This window comes from Callospermophilus lateralis, chromosome 6, assembly GCF_048772815.1.
Source record: "Callospermophilus lateralis isolate mCalLat2 chromosome 6, mCalLat2.hap1, whole genome shotgun sequence".
In the NCBI taxonomy this organism is placed as follows: Eukaryota; Metazoa; Chordata; class Mammalia; order Rodentia; family Sciuridae; genus Callospermophilus; species Callospermophilus lateralis.
The window spans coordinates 36,190,026-36,200,740 of NC_135310.1; the positions used below are offsets into that span (position 1 = coordinate 36,190,026).

At 33.6% G+C, this 10,715-nt stretch overlaps 1 pseudogene; it reads right to left on the reverse strand.

The window, feature by feature from the left end:
- Positions 1 to 7,798: 7,798 nt before the first annotated feature.
- On the reverse strand, positions 7,799 to 8,172 carry LOC143401823 (large ribosomal subunit protein uL29m pseudogene; annotated as a pseudogene).
- Between the last annotated feature and the right edge of the window lie 2,543 nt (positions 8,173 to 10,715).

Genomic DNA, 10,715 nt, shown 5'->3' on the forward strand with positions numbered 1-10,715 from the left:
AGGCTACACACTTTCTTGAGCAATCTCTCTATTATTATTCTATACAAATATCTACCAAAAACCCAATAAGGCTTCATATAAAATAGGATTCCATGGTGTGTTCAGCCACATGTTTAAAAAATGTGACCCTATATATTTATAGTTAAATATTTAGCTACCAGAGAATGATTAGATAATAAACACCTAATTCAACACATAATTTTAAGCTGACAATCTTGGCATTTAGACTTAATTCAAATTATAGAAATAACGTAGGTATTATCTCCAAAACAAAATAAACTTCATTTGTTTCCAACTGTAGGTTCATAAACAAAGTATTTACATATATCCTTTTTTTTTTAATTTCAATACATTGTTGACCCAGTGTAAACAGAATTTAGCATTACATGGGTCCATCTGAACATCTCACTATATTGAAACCAAAACAGACTCTGACTGCTTCACTCCTCTCAGATTATTCGCTGGCTCAATATTTCCAATTGATAGTATCAACACCATACATTTTCTGCTGCCTTAAATTGGTGTTGCCTCCCATATTCCTCCTCCTTTAGCAGTAGTCATTACAACTGTCCTCTCTCTTTCCCCATTATTCTGCTTCCTGACTTTCTTGCACATGGGGATACTGAGCCTCTAGTGATTCATGACTGGATCAAAGCACACAATTAGTGACAAGCAGATCCTGGACTTAACTCCTCGCTCCTGTGTTTTTCTCCTGACTTGTGGGCAAGGGCTCTTGCCACCATACCTATTAACTCATATGAAAGATCTGCAATATAAATCCTGGGAGTCCTCATTAACACAGTTCCACTTAGAGCAGTGATTCTGTGACATGGAATCAAGAACACAGTGTGTAGCAAAGAAAACAAAACAAGTTTCTTTCTTTTTTTTTATCTTCTTCTTCTTCTTCTTCTTTTTTTTGGTGGGGTTCTTTTGGAACTGGGTGTCTTTGAGAATGCAAGGCAGACGCTTTGCCACTGAGCTATATCCCAGCCCTACAAGTTTCTTTTATTTTATCTAAAATAGTATATTATTTGTGAATTAAAGTCTGACTTATTAACCGACACAATTTTTTCCCTTATCAGATTGGAAATAATCAAAAAGTTGAATATAATTCTGTATCTGAGGCTATAGGGTAGCAGGTGCTCTCCTTCATTACTGGTGAGAGGACACAATGACACAATCTCCATGAAGGACATTTTGGCAAGATTTTTAATAGTTACGAATGTGTTTGCTCTTTGACCCCGCAATCTCACTTCTGGGAATGCATCATACTGACACATCTGCACACATCAAAATGATTTATGTCCAAGGTTATTCACTATTCACTACTGCATTATTTGAAAAAGCAAAAGATTGGAAACAACCCAAGTGTCTATCCGCAGAGGAGTGGTTAATTAAATTATGGTACATGCACACAATGGAATATTAGGTAGCTATAAAAAACAATGAGGAAGCAAGAGATGTACTGATAGAGAAATATTTCTAGGAAACATTGTTAAAGGTGAAGTGAGAAGTGCTGAAAAAAGTAAATGATAATCTACTATTTTTTTTTTTCTGGTTCTAGGGATTGAACCCAGGCCTCCTGCATACTAGGAAATCTCTACCACTTAGTTACATCCCCTTTCCTGTTTTTTTTTTTTTTTTTTTTTTTTTTTTTTTTTTTAAGATAGGGTCTCAGAAAGTTGCCCAGAGTGACCTTAAACTTCTGTTCTTCCTCTTTCAGTCTCTCAAGTAGCTAGGATTATAGATATGTGCTACCACATCCAATGATGATCTACATTTTATATAAAAAATGAAGGGAGTAGTATGAACAATTAATACAAATGGTTAACCAAAGGGGAAGTAAGGAGTGAGGTAGATAGTGGGAAAAGGGAAATAAGTCTTCTCATCTGTTCAACTTTAAGTTTCTAAAAAAAATCATTCAACCATATTATCTATTAGAATAACTAAATAAAATTTTAGAAGATACACTTTTAGTTTCAGAGTTCTTGGTAAATTGCAGATTGGGGTCCCTTATATTCTTTCTGGTTTAATCATTTTAAATGGGAATATTGAATTATCTCCTCAGATGGGCTCTCCTTCTAAAAGAAAAGGGTAAAAAGGAATACTAAATCACTCACTAATAACCTCACTGAATAACCATTTAGTAATTTACTGCTCTGTGGCATGAAGATATCTAACAAGATTGATCTGGCTGATGTTTCTAACTGTTTTTGATGTTATTTTATTTTATTTTGGCTAGGAAGAGTAATAGATCATCAAGACCTCCATATTCCAATCGTGTCCATGTTATGTCTGAAAGGGAAATAGCAAAACTAACATTTCAAGTGAATAATCACTATTTTTTTAAAATACCATGAAACGCAGCAGAAAAACATGACATGATTAAACTAAGATGCAGAGAATTGTAAAATAAATACATTTTTAAAAGCTTCTTTATGCATCAGAGTTGTTACTAGAGTACAATAGAGAGTAAGAATGGGTAAAACAGACATAATTCATTAAAATGACAACATAGTTTTCAATTCTTCATTATACATGGGATTTCAGGGGCATATTTTGCCCCTTGAAAATCAGACTTTTCTAGTAGAATTGAGTCCTGATTCAAAGTAAGATTTGTATGATAAAGTTAAAGGAGGAGAATGCTGCTCTGAGAGAAATCTGGTATTAATGTTCATAATCAGAACTATACTTTATCATTATATATTGTTATCATTAAAAATGAAATAAATGGTAACTGTGATTCTAGAAAGATCAGTTAACCATCTCTGAGCCTCAGTTTCACTACCTTACATGGGAATAACAATAATATCTTGTTCACAAGGGGCTTAAAGGAATAAATGACATGATGTACTTAATACCAGGCCTGACATTCAGTAAGTGTGCATTAAGTGAAAGCTATTATTTTTGTCTTATTTGATTGGCACGAGTCATATAAGATAGAAAATATTAATTTTATCAGATATGTTTCTGATATAAATTTTAATAACAGTATAATGCTTATGACTGCTAATCATAAAATGATATATAAAATTCAATGAATACTATGATAGAAAAAGATGAAATATACAAGCACATTAATAGGGCAAGTATTGGTGTAGTAAAACCATCAGAATACATATATATATATTTTTTCCCCTATATAATATAGAATATATAAATTATATATATATATATATATATATATCTTTCCTCTATAATGCTTTAAAATATTTAATAACTTTATGGCAATGAGGAGATTTTATATATATATATATATATATATATATATATATATATATATATATATATATCTCAATCATTAAATTTGGCAGGGGAGAAAGAGAAAATAAACTACCTTGATTCAGATTGTAATTGAGTGTCTACCACACCCCCAGTCTACCCCCAATACACAAATACTCTAAAAAATACTACTATAATTATGTGTAAACACTTCAAGGTTAGGTCTGCAAGATGTGCTTCTAGGACAGGGAGTGAGTTACATCACAATATAAAAGAAAGTTAAGTTAGATACTGCTAGTTGATTTCCCAGTATCTTCTCCTCTTATGTAGTAACAGAATCCCAATTTTGTCATAATGGCAAATGGTCACTGTACTTGTGACCTTGTTCTCTATTAAAAATACTTTCCTAGACCAATGGAGTAGGGATGGAGATGAAGGAGAGAAGGCAGGAAAGAAATAGGCCATACCATGCTATGTGCAGGTATGAATATATCACAATGAAGCTTACTTTTATGCACAGTAATAATTCATAAAAATATTTTAAAAAATACCTTCCCAGAGTCCCTTGCAGCTCTGATTGGCCAAATGACCCAAGCTAGCCAATGAAATACACCCTATTTTGCCATATAATCATTGGCACTACATTAACATCTATTTGGGATTATTCCATGCATCCTAATCTTGCACCGAAGACAGCTGAGTAAAAAATAATTTTTAAATAATACTGGAACAATTTATTATTTTTAAAAAAGATTCTTTTTGCAGAATATAAAAATAAAAAATGGGCAAAATTATGCAATGATTACGTGGTGAAATATGGTAATCAGAAACCACAGGAGAGACTCACCTGGCCTGTTTTTTTTTTTTTTTCCACCTATGGTTCTATTCTCCTTCTTCCTGTTGGGAATGCAGATGTGTTGTCTGGTCCCAGAGGTACTGTTACAATTGTGCTTAAGAAGTGACATGCTAATCCTGGCAGGATAGAAATGTGTGAGTCTGGGTGTCTGCCAGATCCCAGGTTCTTCAAGTCACTTACTTTCCTGGACCAGTCTTCTGGTTAGGTGAAAAAACTCCTTCTGTATATAGAAGAATATTTGGTAAGAATATTTTTTTCCTTTATGTAGGCAAACACATTCTAAATAATATGTACCAATCACCAACTATGCCTAAAGGTGATTGCAGAAAAGGATCTCTTTTCTGAAATTTGGAACAAAACAAAGAGTGTCAGAGTTCAGAAGAGCATTGAACAGGCCATGCTAACTCTGCTTATTCATCATACATCTACTTATGGTGTATTTACCTCTGTGGCTCTATTCTGGAATGTCACCAGGACCTGCTGTACTTGTGACCTTGTTGTTTTGCTTGTCTGTTTCATGTTAAAAAGGCTGATAATGTGGCATATATTATATTCTTCCACTCCAGGAAACCAGGTCTAAATGCAGTCTGAGAATTATGTGTATCAATGTTAATCAGTAATTATTTAGGTTGCTTTGGGCAGAGGATGTTGATCAACAGCATGATACAGAATCAGTGATTTCTTCCCAAAGGAGGAGATAGTTTGAAAGAATATTTTAGCTGGAAGCTGTCTTCTCCACACCAAAATTCAACCTGGCCCTATGGAACTCCATTATAGCAAAATAGATACAGCACAAAGAAAACCTCACAAAACCTCATTCATTTCAGAATACAAGGTAACTGTGATTTTTTTCCTTCAAAAACTGGATGTGATTCTGTTTCAGCATAGTTAGTATTAGCGTTGGTATGTGGCTGTTAGCACATCTGTGGCAAGTGAGAGACTTGGGGCTTAGATACAGGTATATATGCCTCTCATGCTTTCACCATTTCATGGAAGGGTACATTTTCTGATTAATGACTAAGTTAAGCGTAAAATTGAAACAGTTGTAAACTAAGAGATTAAGGATTTTCATGTTATAGAAACATAAAATGGCCATTCAACACAGACCCATGGTCTATACTCCCTTCCCTACAGCACAGTAGAGCTGACAAAGTATGATGATGTAGCAGTGTGATATGAGGAGATCAACGGATTCCTGCTTCAGGAGAATTTTATGTAAGGCAAAGCTGCCCATCTCCCCATTCATTTCACAGGTAAGTGTTCTCTGAGTTTGGTAGAGTCAAAATTGCTTAGTGAGAGAGAAGTGTATTGGAATAACAAGCACAAACCTTTGCATTAAAATTAATTAATATGCACTGACAGCTCAACTGGAGAAGCATCAACTGATACCATAATGGTGAAGCCTCACCTCATTTACCAGTCAGGGTCCTGGCAGGTAACATATGGCATGATCAAATTGAGTAATTTGAAGAGAGCTTAACAGAGAGACTGTATGCAAAGATATGCACAAGGTTTAGATATACAATAGGGATGGAACAAAACCCCCAAACAGGGACCTTTTAACACCTCTAAGTCTGAAGGGACAAGGTCAAGAGTGCAGTCTGAGAAAAGAATGAACTTCCTTATGGAAGCTAAGAAAATTGGGCGGGGGAGGGATCATTCAGTTTGAGACAACACGGTAAGAGAGAGAAAGGAAATAAATACCCAGACTTCATTCTTCTGATTTCCTGCTGGTTTTTCACTTTAACTGAATCCCACTGGAAGCCATTGGCCAAGGAACTCCATGGTTAAAATTCATAGGTTTCAGCTTCCTGAGAAACAAAAAGTAGGGGAGAAAGATATCCAGAGTATTCCAAATGGTTCTAATGAAGACAATTCATTGAGAGACTACTTATAAGAGGTTTGGGCAGGTTAGAGACCTAAGAAAGACTTCCATCCTTAACAGTTGATAGATCCTGTTCTCACTAGTCTTGTTCTTATATTTAATTAACTTTTAAAATGCTCCTAGTAATGTCTCTTTACTTCTGATAGTAGTAGTTACTTCTTAACTCCCATTCTGCCCTTCCTGCACATATGCAAACAAACACATTCAATAGGAACAGAATTTTGCCAAATTGATTAAACTCTTCAGAGAGCCAACTTTTGGCTAAGTTGCTGCTTTCTATTTTGTATTTAATTATTTTATATTCTTTGTTATTTTCTTTCTTCCTTTAAGATTATTTTGTTGATTTTGATTTAAATAATTATAATAGATACTTGGTTCACTAAATTTGGGCCCTTATTTTTTAAATATATAGTTATATTTTTTTCCTCTGTGAAACACTCTAACTTTATTCCACAAGAGTCAATTAGAAATGACCCATGGGTAAGTTAGACGTGCACTTTTTAATTTATAAGCATGGTATTATTTCAATTACCTTTAAAAAATTCATGCCATTTTTAATTTGATGTGATCAGAAAATGTGCTTCATAGTACTCTAGCCCTTTGAAATGTGATAAAACTTGCTCAATATATGGTCAACTGTTTTAAATGTTTCATTTGTTCTTTAAAAGACTTGTATTCAACAATGGTTTACTTTGTATCTTATACCAATTTTATTAAATTTATTTTCCAAGTACTATAATCTTACAAATTTCAACTCTTATAAGTCTTATTTATATATTGCTATATATTTCTTTATCAATTGCCAAGAGAAACTATTTTTCTCTTTTTCATTCAACTAAAATTTTGAATAACAGTTTGAAGCAGTATTATTATATGAAGCAAAATATAAAATTGTTATATTATCCTTTTAAGTGAAACCTCTTACTCAATATACAAAATTTCTTTCTTTTTTTTTTTTTTACTAGTGTCAAGCATTTTTGCCTAGAAATTTGATGTGTGAGCATTTCCATGGTATTTCATTTATATCCCTTCATTTTCTGTTTTCTATATTGGAATTATATTTGTTACAAATATCATCCAATTGTATTTTTTATTCTTTCTGACAATCTCTGTCCTGTAGCTGGTTCATTTAGTCTATTAAATAAATTAATGTGAATATTTTCTATTTACCTGATGTAAATTTAGCCTCTTATTTTGTACTATTTGTCCCTCATATGCTATTTTGTTTATTTTTAATTTTTCACTGTTTTTTTTTTTTTTTAGGATTGATTGATTGAGAGTATCTGTGTATGTGTGTGTGTGTGTGTGTGTGTGTGTGTGTGTGTGTAAGTCACCATATATTATTTTTATTTCCTGTTTGAATTTATACACTTTTAATATTCTTTTAGTGGTTACTCTAGAAAATTTACACTGAGTTCTTAAAAATCAACAAAGTCTAAAAGTAATAACTACTTTTACTTTTTATTATTAGAATATATTTCCTCAATAAACTTCACATATTTTAGATATTATCAATTTTACTTTTACCTTTTTAAAAATTCTACTATTATCACTATAATATACCATCAATGTTCATTTAGATTGACTTACCTATTTTCACCTTTTCTATACTTTTCATTTTCTTTAATATCCAGGTTTATTTTCTTTCTTGCTGAAGCACATTCTTTAGAATTTTCTTAAGTGAACATCTATTGGCAGCAAACTTATTGTGTAATTATCTGAAAATGATTTTTCCCCTTTATAAACCACTTAACATATTTATTTTCTACATAGACTATAATGCATGAAAAACAAATGGTTAATTAACAGGTCAGATATCGTAGATGGAATGAGCTTCAGAAAGATATGAAAATGAGATATGGAAACCTTTCCTGAAGACATTTTACTTTCTTTTTCTCTAAACTTTGCTTTCTTATTTTGATGTGGGCTTGTTTCTCAAGTCTCAGTCTGAGAAAATGATCCACCTAGGGCATTACAAAGACTATCTTATAGGCCACTGTTTGAACTTGTGCTAGATAATTCTTCCAAAGATGTCTCTTCTCCAAGCACAGGGTCTAGCTTTTTCCTGGCCACTCTGAAGAAGCCTTAGCGCTCTCTTTCCTGGAAAACTTTACTAATGCACCATTGTATCAACCACCTTTTCTAAGCACTCTGGGCTTGGTATTGTCAATCTCTGCCTCTTGGGATCCTGCTTGAGAGTTAGAAGCATGTTTCTTTCACAAGGACATACAAAAGTTTATGTAAATCTTTGATACATTTGTCCCTTAATTTCTGACAAGTCCAAGCAGCTCCAGACTTTCCTTTTCCTTCTCCTCAATTCTTTGGATCATCAAAAAATCCTTCTAGTATTTTCTTGACAATGTGATGTGAAGTAATCTACACTGGTGAAAGAATGTGACATTTAGTGTGTTCTAAGCAAACTAAGAGATAACCTACACCCTAGCTAGTGGAGGCCTTCAGAGTTATTGACCACCCAGAAGTGTCAGCATGGCTGAGACTCTTCTACATAGAATGGGAATTTTGCTATTTTTTTTTTCACATAATTAAGCAGATTGTGTTTCCTGAAAATGGCTTTTGATCTTTTTGAAAATATATATTATTACTAAGCTTAGGATAGAAGTCAATTTCTTTCAGTATATCATTTCTTTCAGCAAATATCACTCACTATTTTTTAACTTCTCTTATTATTATTGAAAATCAATCTAATATACCTCTTTTGAAAGTAACCTATCTGTATGGGGTTGAATGTTTCTCAAAATTTCATATCTATTCAGGACCTCAAAATCTGATCCTACTTAGAAAGGGGATTATGACTGATATAATTGGTTAAAGATCTGAAGACAAAGTCATTCTGAATTTAGAGTGGGCTCTAAACCAGTGACTTTGTCCTTTAAAGAAGGGGAGAGAACACAGAAACAGAGAGAGGAGGATGTCATGTTGAGCAAGAAGCAGAGATTGGAGTAATGCAGCTGTAAGCCAAAGAATGCCAAGAATTGCCAATAACCACCACTAGCTAGGGGAAGCATGACATAGATTTTCCCTTGATGTCTCCAGATAGAAAGGACAACTCTATTCAGACTTCTGGCTTTCAGTAATGTGAGGGAATAAATTTCTGTCATTTAAGCTACACAGTGTGTATAATTGTTACAGCCAACTCTATGAAACTGATACAGATTTTGATATAGAAAGTAAGGTGTTACTGTAACATACTTCAACAGATGTTCTAAACTACTGTAAGCAGATATCTAAAAATGCAGAGTGGTTTTAGTTTGCATAACAGGTAGAGACTGGAAGAATTTTAAGGTGCTTGATTAAAAAATCATAGACTTCTTTGAAGAAACAGATGGTAAAAATATAAATGTTAAAGATGCTTCTGGTGAGGTATTAGAAGGAAAAGAAGGACATGATATTAGATTTGGGAGGAAAGTCAATCCTTCCTATAAAGTACCAAGAACAAGATTGAAGTATCTTGATTGGCAAGAAAGAACCAACTACAAGTGAGAATCGGGATATTTAGCTAAGGAGATTTCAGATCACAGAGTAGAAGGTGCAGCCTACTTACTTGTTGTAAGTACTTTGTTGTAAAATATGACAGGAATGAGATCAATTGAGGAAAAAACTGTTAAGCAGTTTTTTAAGCAGAAAGGAGCCAGTACATTATGATTTGGAAAATTTTCGACCTATTCATATTGCAAAAAAAAAAAAAAAAAAATGCTAAAACATGTGCTGGACCAAACAGTGTGTGGCTGGAAACCTTTTGCTAGAGATTAGGCATGTGAATCATCCAGTTGAAAATCTCAGTGGAAACCAGAAATAGAAGTGAGATTACATAGGAAGGACCTGTGGAAAATACTCACGTTTAATGGTATGAACCTCCTTGAAATAAATGGGAAACCCACAAAGTTCTTGAGAATGTTATATCTACAGGAATACTACAAGTTTAGACTGACAGGGACAGAGACTGAATAAAATTAAGGAAGGATGTTGGCAGTGAGGTTCTATAGGCAGGAAATAGCTGATAGAATTGCTCAGCTATAGATGCGTAATACCCCTTAAGGAAAAAATAATGAAAAGAAAAAAGAATGAAAGAAAGAAAGGAAGGAAGGAAGAAAAATAGATAGATATATCAATCGATTGATTGATCGATCCTGGAAGCAAAACTGAATACAGTAACAGCAGCCATAGAATTGGGCTCCAGCGTCCTTACAGTGGACTGAGCCGCAAGGATTAATCTCAGGCCTTGAGAAACAGTAGATTTTGTCCTGCTGGGAGGTTGTTTGGGACCAGTGACCACTTTATTTTTCCTGTTTTCTCCCTTTTGGTATGGCAATGTCTATTCTATGCCTGACTTATCATTATATTTAGAAAGTAGATTTTCTTTTCTTTTTTTTTTTTTTTTTTTTACTTCTCAGATCCACAAGGGAAAGAGAAATTTTGCTCTGGAACAGATCATACCCCAGCGTCTCACCCATATCTTATTTAGATGATAATATCTGAGACTTTAAAAAGTTGATGAGATTTAGGATTTAGAGGTGATGGTGAAATGAACTAAGATTTTGAGGGATTTAGGGATGGGTTAATGTATTTTTCACATGGTGGGAGCGTGAATATGGGTAGGGGACAGAAGGAAAGCTACAGGGAGTTGAATATTATTGTTCCAAAATTCATATCCATCTGGAATTTCAGAATATTATCTTAGGTCCATTTCTTCATCTGCCCGTAAGGACATTAGCGTGGAGGACAGTAAGTGCC